The sequence below is a fragment of the Ciconia boyciana genome, chromosome 1, assembly GCF_034638445.1.
Source record: "Ciconia boyciana chromosome 1, ASM3463844v1, whole genome shotgun sequence".
Taxonomy (NCBI): Eukaryota; Metazoa; Chordata; class Aves; order Ciconiiformes; family Ciconiidae; genus Ciconia; species Ciconia boyciana.
The window spans coordinates 197731512-197744191 of record NC_132934.1 but is presented as its reverse complement, the minus strand read 5'-3'; the positions used below and the strand labels follow the sequence as shown (position 1 = coordinate 197744191).

The following is a 12680-nucleotide window of genomic DNA, read 5'->3' as shown; positions in this document are numbered from 1 at the left end:
GGACATCACTATTTTTGTAGCAGTAAGATTATATCTAGAAAGCTGTCTTGATATAAGTTGTAAAATCTGAAACCTCAGTCTTTCAGTGGGCCACGTGAGGGCAAAGATCATTGTGTGGATACCAGTTATTGTTAGTGTGACTCTTTATTGGGAAAACACCCTCTCCCCATGACTGCCTACTCAGTCCCCATGATTGATTATTTGTTTACTTTTTAAGCACTTGAACATGGGCTTGTCCTAATAATAGCTTAAGTTGTCCACTTTAAATGTTCTGTGCCAAAACTACTACTTTAAAACAGAATCTTGCAACTTTAGTTATTTACATGTTAACCTGATAATAGGCTACTCCTAAATAAAAGCCTTTCTCAAGGGAAGGGCATCTTTGTACTATTGTCATGCTTGAAAATGAGGTAGGTGGAAGGTTTTGTTTCCCTTGGTTTTCTTCTGTGTATGCCAGCACCGTGGTTAAATCTCACTTTCTGGAAGTCTTGACTTCAAAAAAAAAAAAAAAAGACATCAAGGATATAGTTAGTTGACTAGAGAAATTTAAGCATATTTAAATGCCAATTTTACATTTCCATTGGTGTGAATATTCCGAACATGTAAGGGTAACAAAGTTAAATCTTACTGAGTATCTGCAATTCTGAGATCTGAGCTTGGATCTTCCCTGTGTATCAAAAGAGAGAAAATCATTAGTGAAACCTGGTTTGAAATTTTTTTGGTTTTTCCAAAGTAGACCTGCATGGCAGGAGTAAAATTGGTGAGACAGGAAATGTGTTGCCAGTAGTTTGTGGAAATGCCAGTTTATACTGTTAGTTAATGGAAAATACCAGTATTTCTGCAGCCAGTAAGTTGAAAACATAGGATCTTAAAAGTGTTGTAGGCAATAACCTCTTAAAAAAAAAAAAAGGGGTTCCTATGGTAATGTGCCATAAGAGTTGCTAAAATAAGAAAGCCAGTATGCATCCGTACTGTGCTAAAAAAACCGGTATTATGTGGGATCAGGTGACACTTTAAGTGGTTCCTCATAAAGGAGGCTTTAAAAAAACCAAAACCAACCAAAAGACAAACCACCCCAAACCCCCAACAACCACCTCCCCCTGCCCCTGCAAAAAAAACCTAAAGAAGGTTCCATGCCTTCTTGGATGGTCTGTTTTAGTTCATTGTACTTGATGCAGAATTTGCCAGCAGTTTTGTAACCTGTAATAACATGAGTGGTCAGCTCAGATGATTGTGGTGGTGCTTACACCACTTAACCACATTTGGTCACAGAGGTCACCTATGAAAAGCTACATGAGCATTTGAAACCAAGGTCACTTGTGGTGGAAGAGTAGAGTTGATAAGGCATTGAGTTCTCAATCTGGTGTAGCTTTACTTGCGAGCTTCCACACATCTACAGTGCATGTGCTTGTGTAAGCTTAACACATTGAATATTAGCAGTTCTCAAACTTTTGATTAAACCTCCCTTTTTGGTAGTAGTTTGTTCCTCTACTGCTCTTTTGCCAGCACCAAGCAGCTGTTAAACGAAGAGGGAAAGAGGAAGCACTGAGTCACAGTGGTGTGGCTCTGGCCCTGTCATCTGCGAAGTGGAGCTGGAGCCCTAAAGCATTGTGCGGTTTCTGCTTTCCTAATTGGAGGTGGGAAGAGGTGGATTTGAAGCTGTGCCAGATTCCCTGCTGTCCCGTCTCTCTTTCTTCCCTTCCCAGAGCAGAGTGGTTGGTAATGACCAAAATGCCTGGTTGCTTCCACTCCTGAGTGTAAGCCACACATTGCTTTGGAGCTGTCAGCTGCTGCCTGGGCAGGCAGGGTGTTGCCTTGGGACATTGCATACTTCCTTTCCTGTGATATGTTCTGTGCCTCCACTCCTGTCTACATCATGTTAGAGAATAGCTCTTGCTCTTTGAATGGGAGAAAAAAAAAACCCAACAACAAAACACAAACCTACTGTGGATTTCTTGGTGGCCTGTGCCTTTCAGCAACCAGTTGCCACCGTTTCAAAACGTTCAAGGTTTTTTTTTCCAAAGTCAAGATGTTTTGCATCTGACATGATGTAAATACGTATTTAATTCTTGAAAATGATCTACATTATTTGTAGCTTTCAAAATCTTCAGTAGAGGAAGGCAAAGGGAGTAGGACGTGAAAATGTAGTTGAAATGGATATTTTATGGTTGTTGGAAGACTGAGGGACACAGGCAAGAAACTGAGAGAGAATAGGATGGCATACATGCAATCACATTATTATGAACTGTTAAAGAGAGATCTGGGATGTATATATATACATACAGCATTGTATATGTTAAGACATTTCGGTTTTCTTAGACTTGGTTATCAGATCAAGATTTTTTTCATTGTTTCAAAATTTGTTCATGGAAATTACTGTTGTAAGATGCTGCATTTGTGGCAGCTGACTGCTTCCTTGCCCCCAACAGAAAATACTAAACATGGCTGTGAAAATGATACTGCAGTAATCTGAAGAATAGGATTTATTGAATTTGAGGCTATTTAGTGGGAACAGGCAAATCTGATTTCTTGAATTAGTATCAACTGCTTGGTGTTGAGTCTGATGGTAAAGCAGTAGATAACCTGGATGGGTTATGTGATTAGGTTAATGAAGTTCATACTGTTCCTTACTCTTATTAAACAGTGTGAAGTAGAAATAGTTTTAAAATTCCCTTTTATGAAACCAGGTCTTAATTAAAACCATAAAAATCTCATGGTAACAGCAGGCATGATGGCTTTAAGCCACTTCCACCTTCTTTTTGAAAGAAAAAGTTGACTTTATTTCACATACTTCTGGATTTCTGTGATTTGTTTGATCTTCCTAAACTGCTAAGCTCATCTACATTCAATGAGATTTGAGGTCACAGATCCATGCAAAACTGCTTTCGTTTGACTGACTTGTAAAAATGTTAATAACAAAAAAGTCCTAAAAGAAACAAACAAAACCGCCTGTCTCACCTGGCCCTTTAAAAGCAGGAGGTGGGGGAGAAAAACCCTTGGGAAATTGGGATAAACCTGAACCATGTAGTTATTACTAGAGTATGCTAATCTCTTTCAAGAATAGCTCTCCAGCTGGGGTGTAAAATGGAATAATTATAAGTTTCACCTGTTAAAAATGCTTTCATTTCTCTCTCTCCCTTCTCACCCTCCTTATTTCTTTACATAGTGATGTCCTTAATTGAACCCCATAGGTCAACCATAAGGAGTCACTAACTGTTCAATTCCATTGAGTTTTAATTTTATAAATGGTGGCTCTTTAATGATTAATCTGTATGATACCTACATCTGTCTAAAAGCAATTTAAATGCTTTTTGAGACTTTAAAATTGGGGGGAAAAACCTTTTCACAAATATCTTCTGGGCTGCGTTCTACTGAACCTTTATAAAGGTTTTGGGTATGTAGAGATGTGTATCTATGGATATGAAAGGCTTTATAAATAGTGAGAACTAAACTGCAGTAGTATATATATCTACATGCATACCTAAGTATGTACATATGAGAGAACTGTTTATAAGAATAGACTAGACTATTTCAGTTGGAAGGGACCTACAACGATCATCTTGTCGAACTGCCTGACCAGTTCAGGGCTGACCAAAAGTTAAAGCATGTTATTAAAGGCATTGTCCAACTGCCTCTTAAACACTGACAGGCTTGAGGCATTGACCACCTCTCTAGGAAGCCTGTTCCAGTGTTTGACCACCCTCTCGGTAAAGAAATGTCCAGTCTGAACCTCCCTTGACACAACTTTGAACCATTCCCACACGTCCTGTCACTGGATACCAGGGACTGGAGATCAGCACCTCCCTCTCCACTTCCCCTCCTCAGGAAGCTGTAGAGAGCAATGAGGTCTCCCCTCAGCCTCCTTTTCTCCAAGCTAGACAAGCCCAGAATCCTCAGCTGCTCCTCATAGGGCATGCCTTCCAGCCCTTTTACCAGCTGCTTTGTCCTCTTCTGGACACATTCAAGGACCTTCACAATTTAAGTGAAATTCTTCATTCATCCTTCTTAAATTGTGGGGCCCAGAACTGCACACAGCACTCAAGGTGAGGCCGCACCAATGCTGAATACAGCGGGATAATCACCTCTTTTGGCTGGCTGTTTTTGCTGTGTTTGATGCACCTCAGGATGCGATTTGCCCTCTTGGCTGCCGGGGCACACTGCTGGCTTCTATTGAGCCTGCTGCTGACCAGCACCGCCAGATCCCTTTCTGCAGGGCTGCTCTCTGCCCCCTCCTCTCCCACTTTATTCTTGTGCCTGGCATTACTCCATCCTAGGTGCAGAATCTGGCATTTTGACTTGTTAAATTTAATCCCATTAATCATTGCCCAATGCTCCAATCTATCTAGATCCCTCTGCAAGGCCTCCTGTCCCTCAAGAGAGTCAACAGCACCTCCCAGTTTGGTATCATCAGCAAACTTGCTAACAGTGCATTCAACTCCTGCATCCAGATTGTTGATAAATATATTGAACAGGACTGGCCCTAGAACTGAACCCTGAGGAACACCGCTGGTGACCAGTCACCAGCCAGATGTAGCCCCATTCACTACAACCCTTTGAGCTCTGCCTTTTAGCCAGTTCTTCACCCAGGGCACTGTGAACCCGCTCATCCCACAGTTGGACAACTTGTCCAGAAGGAAGCTGTGAAGGACAGTATCAAAAGCCGTACTAAAATCCAGAAAAACTACATCCACCGCCTTCCCTTCCTCCACTAGGCGGGTGACCTTATGATAGAAGGATATCAAATTGGTTAAACAGGACTTTCCTTTTGTGAACCCATGCTGACTGTGCCTGATGACTGCATTATTCTTTAAACGCCTTTCCATAGTACAGAGTATAATCTTCTCCATAATTTTGCTAGGAACTGAGGTTAGGTCCAGGAACAGGTCTGTAGTTCCCTGGGTCTTACCTCATGCCCTTTTTGTAAATTGGAATAACACTGGGTGGCTCCCAGTCACCAGGGACCTCCCCAGGCTCCCAAGACCTTTGTTTGATGATAGAGAGGGGTCCCGCCATAACATCCGCTAGCTCCTTCAGAACTCTGGGATGAACCCCATCAGGCCCCATGGACTTGTGAACATTCAGCTGATAGAGCTGGTCCCTTACAATTTCAGTGTCCACAAATGGAAAGTCGCTGTTCCCACACTTATGGTCCTCTGATTCAGGGGACCAGGCAGCCCAAGGTCTATCAGTATTATTAAAGTCTGAGGCAAAAAAAGGCACTGAATGCCTCTGCTTTTTCTTCATCCGTATTAGTCAGATGACCATCTTCAACAACTATCAGTCTAATGTTTTCTTTAGACCTCCTCTTGCTATTAACATACTTAAAGCCTTTTAAGGGATCATAGAGCAGTTTACAAAGGAAGCAAGCTTCATATCTCAGATGGGTTTTCGAACAAAGGATGTGGCCTCTGAGGAGGACATAATTACAGGGAAGGTGGGATTTTTCCATGAGCTCAGGTCTATACTACAAAGCATCGTTCTGTCTGCTAGGGTGAAGGATGTGCCTCTTATTCTCCAAACATTGAATCTGAATGCTCTTCTTTTTTTCCATTTCTCTTGCACTTCAAAGTTATAGGGGAACTGGCCATAGAGTTATGCAAGTGGTTACTTTTAGCTAGATCCAGATGTAAAAACATATCTTGCCCCTGGATGGGGTGTGCTAGGGAGAGCAGCTGCTTTCTTGATCCAGCCTGTGACCATCTGCATAATTCTGATTCCATGGAATTGAAGCTGGCTGTCAGCTGTGGCAGTGCTGAGTAAGATACCATTAAGTATGACTCTGCTGCTGCCTCCTTCCCTGTTGCACTTCTTTATAGATGTGATATTTTTTTTTCCTTTTTAAAAATTACATTAGTTCTGTTTAATTTGCCTTTTTTGGTTAGGCATTCTGAAGCCTACTAAATTTCATTTATCAATCTTAGGTGTCTCATTTTAGTGGTATATATTTGTACATGTGATATTTTTGACTAGCACTTTTGATTGGGGTTCTGTGTCCTGTGCTGATTCATGCTTCCCTTATTCCGCCACTTCTCTCTAATGATATGCAACAGTAGGGTACAAACTGCATGACCCTCTACTACTTATGGGGAAGTTTGAGCTAAAGAAAATGTTAAGTTTTGTTCAGGACAGGGTGAAGTCCACTATTTCCTTTGAATGTTGACTGTTAACTATCTGACAGTATTTTTTTATTGCTCATGTTACCATATCCACTTGTTTTAGTGAAGCATTTAACTTGAAAGCCTGTACCTCTGTCTTTCCTATCTTCTAGCCTTGGACTAATCCCTTTAACAAGCCCACAGGTTTTCTTTCTGTCTGAGGTACTTCCTTACACAAAGCATCTGTCTAGATGTTCATGCTTTGTAGCAGTATCTGCTAACCACAAGAAATGAGGTTGAATGCTCCAGAAAGTAGAATTTAAGAGACTTCTTTATTTTAAGAAGCATGTTCTTTAATCTTATTAACTGACAAACTATGCTATATAATGCCCCCCCTGGCTGGGTGGGCAACAACTGAAATTACAGAGGCTCTGTCTGCTGAGGAAGGTCCATTTGTAGTATTGTTACTCAAGTGGATCTCCACTTTGATGTAAAGCCAGCAGCATTCCTTTATGTAAAGCATTAGGGAGGCATCTCTGGGCACTGGGAGTGGAGCTAGGAAGGAGCTCTTTACATCTTTACAGAAAGGCGTACACCAAACTTCTGGAGAAGATTGTGGGGCTATATTGGGAGAAGGAGCAGGCTGATAGTACAGAAGACTTGTACTGTGAGATTAGGACTGTTACCTGTGGAGGTTTATGGATGGTAAATGCTGCCAGGAAACCTGTTCAGGTGTTTGAAAACATTTTAGTATTGACGTCCCAGCTGAAATGTGTTCCTTCTCAGAGATTTTGGACTTATTTCTTTGTCAGTGATGGAAGAATCTTTTTAGATTGAACATGAGAGAGTGAAAGAGCTACTTCCTTCCTGTTGTGGTTGGTACTAGTCATTTGTGGTATAGCCTTATCTTTACATTTGCAGTAAAGAATCAGTGCTGACCATTAAGGAAGAGAGTGTTGCCCTAGGCAAGCCTCTTACCATTGAGGTACCAAAGAGGTGAGATATGTGGGGGCTGGTCAATGCTAGCATGCTTATCAGCAAAGAATGTCTGACAAACCAGTGCTGTTACTGTCTGGCTCATAGGCTTGACGGGCTGTCTTTTGTAGATTGTAAAATCTCTGAAGGTCAAGTGTTTAACCTCAGATAAATTCCACAAGATGTTTAGGATTTTGCCAGCCAGTTTAGATAGATCTCCTCTGTCCAATACTGAAGGACTGCTATGCTCAGTCAAGCAATGAATATTTGTACCATAATCCAGTGAGTGAAAATGAGTAAAAGAGATACAAGGTACTCCACAACAGGTTGGATATTTTTACTTTGTTATCTGTCTGTGCTTTAAAGAAAAACCCCAAGAGTTTGAACTTTTCTGGAAAGAATTAGTGGTAGAGGACACACTGGGTGCTGTGACCAAGTCTGACTATCAAAGCGGTTCTCAGAAGGATATGGAGTAGGAAATTGTCCCTTGAGGGCTTGGCAGAGGGCAGATGGCTCCCCACACTCCAAGGACAGTGTAGTCCTAACTAAGTCTGCATTTCTGGATGTCTGTGGAGGCTCAGAATTTGGGTTAGGCAACAGCAATTGCATCTTAAATTTAAGACCGCTTGAAAAGCATGAGCTGCTGTGTCTTCCATTATGCTGCTCCTGTTATGTGCCCAAGTTTAAGATTGGGATAGTGATCAAGCCTAATTTAAAGATAAGTTTTCTAGTTGTCTTGATCAATTTCATGAAAGCTGCTTAGGATGGGCCACCGAGCAGCCCCTTGGTTCTAAGTAATTAATTTCATGGCTCTTTACAGAAAAGCCCATTGTAGAAGTACTTCCGTTGTAGAAGTACTTAAGACCAAGTGGGACCTAACCACCAATTGATGCGTGGTTCTGCTCTTTGAAGACTCCAGAAACTAACTGGGTTTTCCAAATGTCTGCTGTAGAGTTACAGTAGTTTCCAAGATTTGAGTTTCATGCTTCTAAGATTCAATACACACAGGAAGTTAACAAGGCAAATCAGTATTGAAGATTTAAACCATTTCCTTTTTTGTGTGTATGCATTGATAAAACAGTTACTTTGTATTTCTGACTACAGTAGTAAGCTTTGGATCTCCATATATGAAACCATGTTTTAAAACACCTCCCCCCAGCCCAGAAAGCAGACTTTAAAATAAAATCCTTTTTTCACCATTTTGATGACCTACCATTTGGATACTTTTAATCCTCAATCTGTATAAAAGTTATGTCTTGCATTAAATCCTTTATGGTTTGTTTTTCTGTGGATTTTCGAAGTAATCCTCTGTGTGCCATATAGCTGCTGCTTCAAATTGCTTGCATACAATCTCCTTGTTTCTAGGAGTCCCATTTAGAAAGTTTTAAAACAATGATTTTAAACAAAATTCATCTGGATATACACTTCTAACCAGAAGTCAGTTATACATTCTGCAACTCTAAAATCTTACCCTGTTGAAACTGTTCATTACTTTCTGTAATTTAGTCAGTGAATATGAGTCAAATGGGGCTCTTGGCAGAGGATTCAGTGATGTACTTGGTAATGAGTAAGAACCTTTTTATAATGGCTCTCATTGTGATTTCTTTCTTCTTGAAGATTTTATGGGAAAGAAAGAATCCATTCAAAAGGGAAGGTGTATATTCACAGTTATATCAGTAGATGGGTATTGATGGAGTGTTAACGGTGTACTGAAATATATTTTCCTTTCTGTATCTCATGTTGCATGCATCTGCAATACTTTTTTCATCATAACTATGTATCTTAAATTTAGAACATGTAGTGAGAGTGTGCAGCGTTTCCTCTCTGCTTTTCCTGGGTCTCTTTTTAAAATATTTTACTTTAAAAAAAAAAAAAAAAAACTGATTAAAAAAGATACAAACCTGCTTGACATTGGCCATGTCTTGATGTCTTTATTTAACCATGTAAGGATTTACACTAACCCCTGGAATACATGTCAGGATGGTTGATCTCATTTCACTGTGAAAACTGCAAGAGTCTCATCCTCACCGTTCATGCAGTAATTCTCTGCTTCCTTCCCATCCCTGTATAGGTCACACATATTGCTGACCTGAGTGGAGAGTTCTTTCATCGCAGGATGGATTCAGTGATCCCATTATGTAATACAGTACTACAGATGTTGTGTTGATGTAACTGATGGAAGTGGTGAGCTGCTGTGTGTGGACAGAACGAGCAGCTAATGTGGGGAACTGAGGACCTCCTGAGGTGCCTTTGCTGCTGGGGCTAATGTAATGTGTAAATATATCCTCAGCCACCCTGATAGTACTAGAGGGTTTGAGTTCTATATAAAGTTCCAGTCACCTTGTACTCGGCTAGTGCTCTATGACATCTGCTCTGTAGTGTTTTTCAGTCTAGTGCTAATTGCTCTAAAGCAGGTTTACTGTTTCTTGAACCACTTGAATAAATCACTGTTGGTTCAAATCACTTTGGTTAATAGGATCCTGTCTGACATAATTTTCATCAGGATTGTGAAGCTGCGTTTGGAAGGCACCTTCTTCCCTGCATAGTACACCTATTCTGGTGATAAGATAGGGAGACCTCTGAATGTGAATGAACTATATGTACCTGGGCCTTTTATAATGTGTAACTTAAGAACAGTTCCTTCTGTAAGCATGTAAACACTTAAGTGAGGACCAAGGCCTTGGCCAACTGGAAGATCTTGGTAACAAGCTACCTAGAGGGCAATATTATATTTGGAATAGGTGGCCGCTGCACCAACGCTTACTGGAATAGAGGTGGGGGCACTGTGATGTTAAAGCTCTAATATTTTGAGGGAGGATAAAGGAAATTTAGAATGGTGACAGTGAACAAGAGGTGTTGTCTAGGACACTGATGTCTTGCCTCTGACAAATCTATGTGCGGTGACTTTAACAGTGTCTTGCTCTTCTAGATGCTTTGGCTTTGTTATAAATCCCATTTTATAAATGTGTCCTTGACATAAAGAAATTTTTTTAATCTCTCTTGTAAATTTTTGTTGTCTAAAATGTCTAATCATGTTTCATCAAGGAATGTATAGCAGCAGCCTTTAAAAATATGGCTGTAATATTAGTCTCTTATGATCAAATGATCTGTTTTAGAGATCATCTTTGTACAGTTCTTGCAGAAAGGGCAGCTATGTCTTAATCACAAAAAATGTATAAAAAATTAGTGTATGACTAAATGTTCATCTATAAGTCAGAATATTCTCTTGATGCTAGGATCTGTAATATTTTCATGGAAATGTCTCAATACTGTTGCAAGAGATTCTCCTTGCCTTTTTTAGTGTGTTTGTTTTGTTTTAGTGGGTTTGTGTTTAGTAATATTTAATTTACTGTGAAGTATCTCAGAGGAACTCAAACCTGGTGTTTTATTATGCTTTACTATAGGCCATTATCTCATGTTTTTCCATCCTCACAGTGTTTAAGTGGGTAAATGTTACCTTCACTGCAGGTATTTCCAGTTAAAAAAGGGCATTGATTATAAAATAACACAAGCTATTTTCTTACCTTGAAAAAATTTAAGCTGTAAAATGAAATAATGTTTAGCTCAAAACAGTTAAAAGTATGTCTAGATTCTACTCATGCATGTTTTAGTAAGTTTTTTTAACTGATCACTGAACCTACTTTTTAATGCATATCTTTAATTACTCTATTAGTGAAAAGCTAAGTTGAAATTTGTCTTCGTTTGCAGAGAAAGCCACCTGACTGTGCTAGCAAGTTACAGAATAGCTGTCTTCTCAAACGTGTAAACAGAAAGGATATTCTCTACTCCCTTTTTTAAATGGTAAGTTGTTCAAGGGAGCTCTTACTGAACATACCTTGTCACTTACTTTGCATTTGTATGAATCTATTACAAATAGCTTTGAAAACTGTGTAAGTCCTTAAACTGAAGACCAGTGATGAAGTTTGGAAACTGTCCAGAAGGTTTTGAGTTATCATTGGGAAGGAGGCTTATATTTTTGTGATGTTGAAGATATGCTGTATTAGGCCCTGAAACAAATGTCAAAAGCATTGCTAGCCCAGGAGACTAGTATCATTTAAACACTAATCTTATTGTGTAGAAAACAGAAATAAATTTACTTTATTCATGGTTGTTCATGAGAGATTGGATTTATAAATTTGCATCTGTTAATTACTTTTACCCTGTATAATCTGTACTTTGCTGATGTGTCGTCTTAGAGATTTAAACTAAATCTGCTGAGGTTAAATGTTTGACTGTTTGCCTCAAAGTGCAATGGATAATAAAAGATTTATATTTATTGATATTAAACTAGCTTTGTGGGGAAAAAATCTCCCCTGCCCCCCCAGTCTGTCTCAGCTGCGACATGCACAGCACAGACTTTTAGATGAGGAATGTCTGTTGTGTTGGTGGAAGAGTATGAAAACAGCTGTGCAGCACTACCTTCACTGTTTGGCATAAGATGTGGGCCACGCTGGGTGGTGGTACTGAAGGACTACTGCTGAAGTGCAGGCATTTTTGTTAGAATAAGTAAAGCTGATTATAATAATTTTTTTTTAGGGTGCTGCAGCTTGTCTGCTTCTGCAGTGGGAAAGAGAAACCTTTTAAGCAGGGGAAGAAGCTGGAGAGCAGGTTTGTTGTTCTTTCTTCTGAGAGGATGAAGAGGTTAAAAGTAGTATTAGCTACTCATAGGAGAGACTGCTTTCTTCTTGCATTGCACACCACAGTGCTGCTTTTGTCAGAAACCGCAGCCAACCTTGCTTCAGATCTCTGGAAAAAGCAAAGTATGCAGCAGTGCTTTAGGATACTGTTGACTTTGCCTGTGTCCTAGAGTTGACTCTGGCTATAACCCTGGCTATGATCCTTTGGCACACTTTGTTCCCTCAGCTGAAATGCGCATATGCTTATTTTAATTTTAAGTTCTGATTATATGATTGATGGTATTCAAGATGCTTATCAGCATATGTGTTCTGAAAGAGATTGCACCTTAAGTTAGGAAAAACTCAAAGGAGTTCTGGAAAACTATGTATGCATGCATTCAAAATGTCGAGTAAGAAACTTTATTTTGAGGGATGAAGGGATCAGGAAGCAATATGGTGCACACAGAAATGTGAAAGTTATGGCAACAGCCTTTGAAGGAGAAAGATGAAAGAAACCCCATTCTCTCCCCCTTCTGCCCCTCCCATAATTCCCATTAAATGGTAAGGTAACTTGATGGTTATATACTTAAATTGTTTGGAAAAAAGATCACTTGCTGTAAATTTCAAAGGTGGAGGATGTGTGTCAGGGAAAGTAAGTAGTCTGCAAAAATTTTGGTAAACCAAAAGGACATATCAAAGACTGAAAATATGCTTCACTACTAGATTATTAGATTAGCATATTGCTTGTTATTTAATGAAACAGTGAGATTTATTCCTCTTAATATATGTATTTACAGCTGTCCTGTTGTCTTGTAGGTGTGCACACACATGAACATGTGTGCAAAGGTCTCTGCAGTAGCCAATCCATACCTATGGTCAGTCCAGTAGCTGACTTTAAGACCCCTGATCTCTCCAGTATCTGGCCCCCAGATTTATGGTCATTCTAGTAGCTGGCTTTACAGACCTCTTCTCCTGCTTTTGGGATTAAAAAAAG

General features: G+C 39.8%; 1 protein-coding gene across 4 annotated transcripts in view; it reads left to right on the top strand.

Moving 5' to 3' along the window:
* Positions 1 to 12680, top strand: part of WASF3 (WASP family member 3) — a 78581-nt gene that overhangs the window by 13385 nt on the left and 52516 nt on the right. The window contains exons 1-3 of one of the 4 annotated variants that reach the window (XM_072850447.1): positions 9171 to 9208; positions 10779 to 10871; positions 11607 to 11678. The exons of 1 other annotated variant lie outside the window; for it this stretch is intronic. The gene's annotated coding sequence lies outside the window, so the exon portion shown is untranslated. Of the gene's footprint in view, positions 1 to 9170; positions 9209 to 10778; positions 10872 to 11606; positions 11679 to 12680 lie in introns of those variants that run through there. 2 more of the 4 variants (XM_072850446.1, XM_072850449.1) reach the window with 2 other exon arrangements.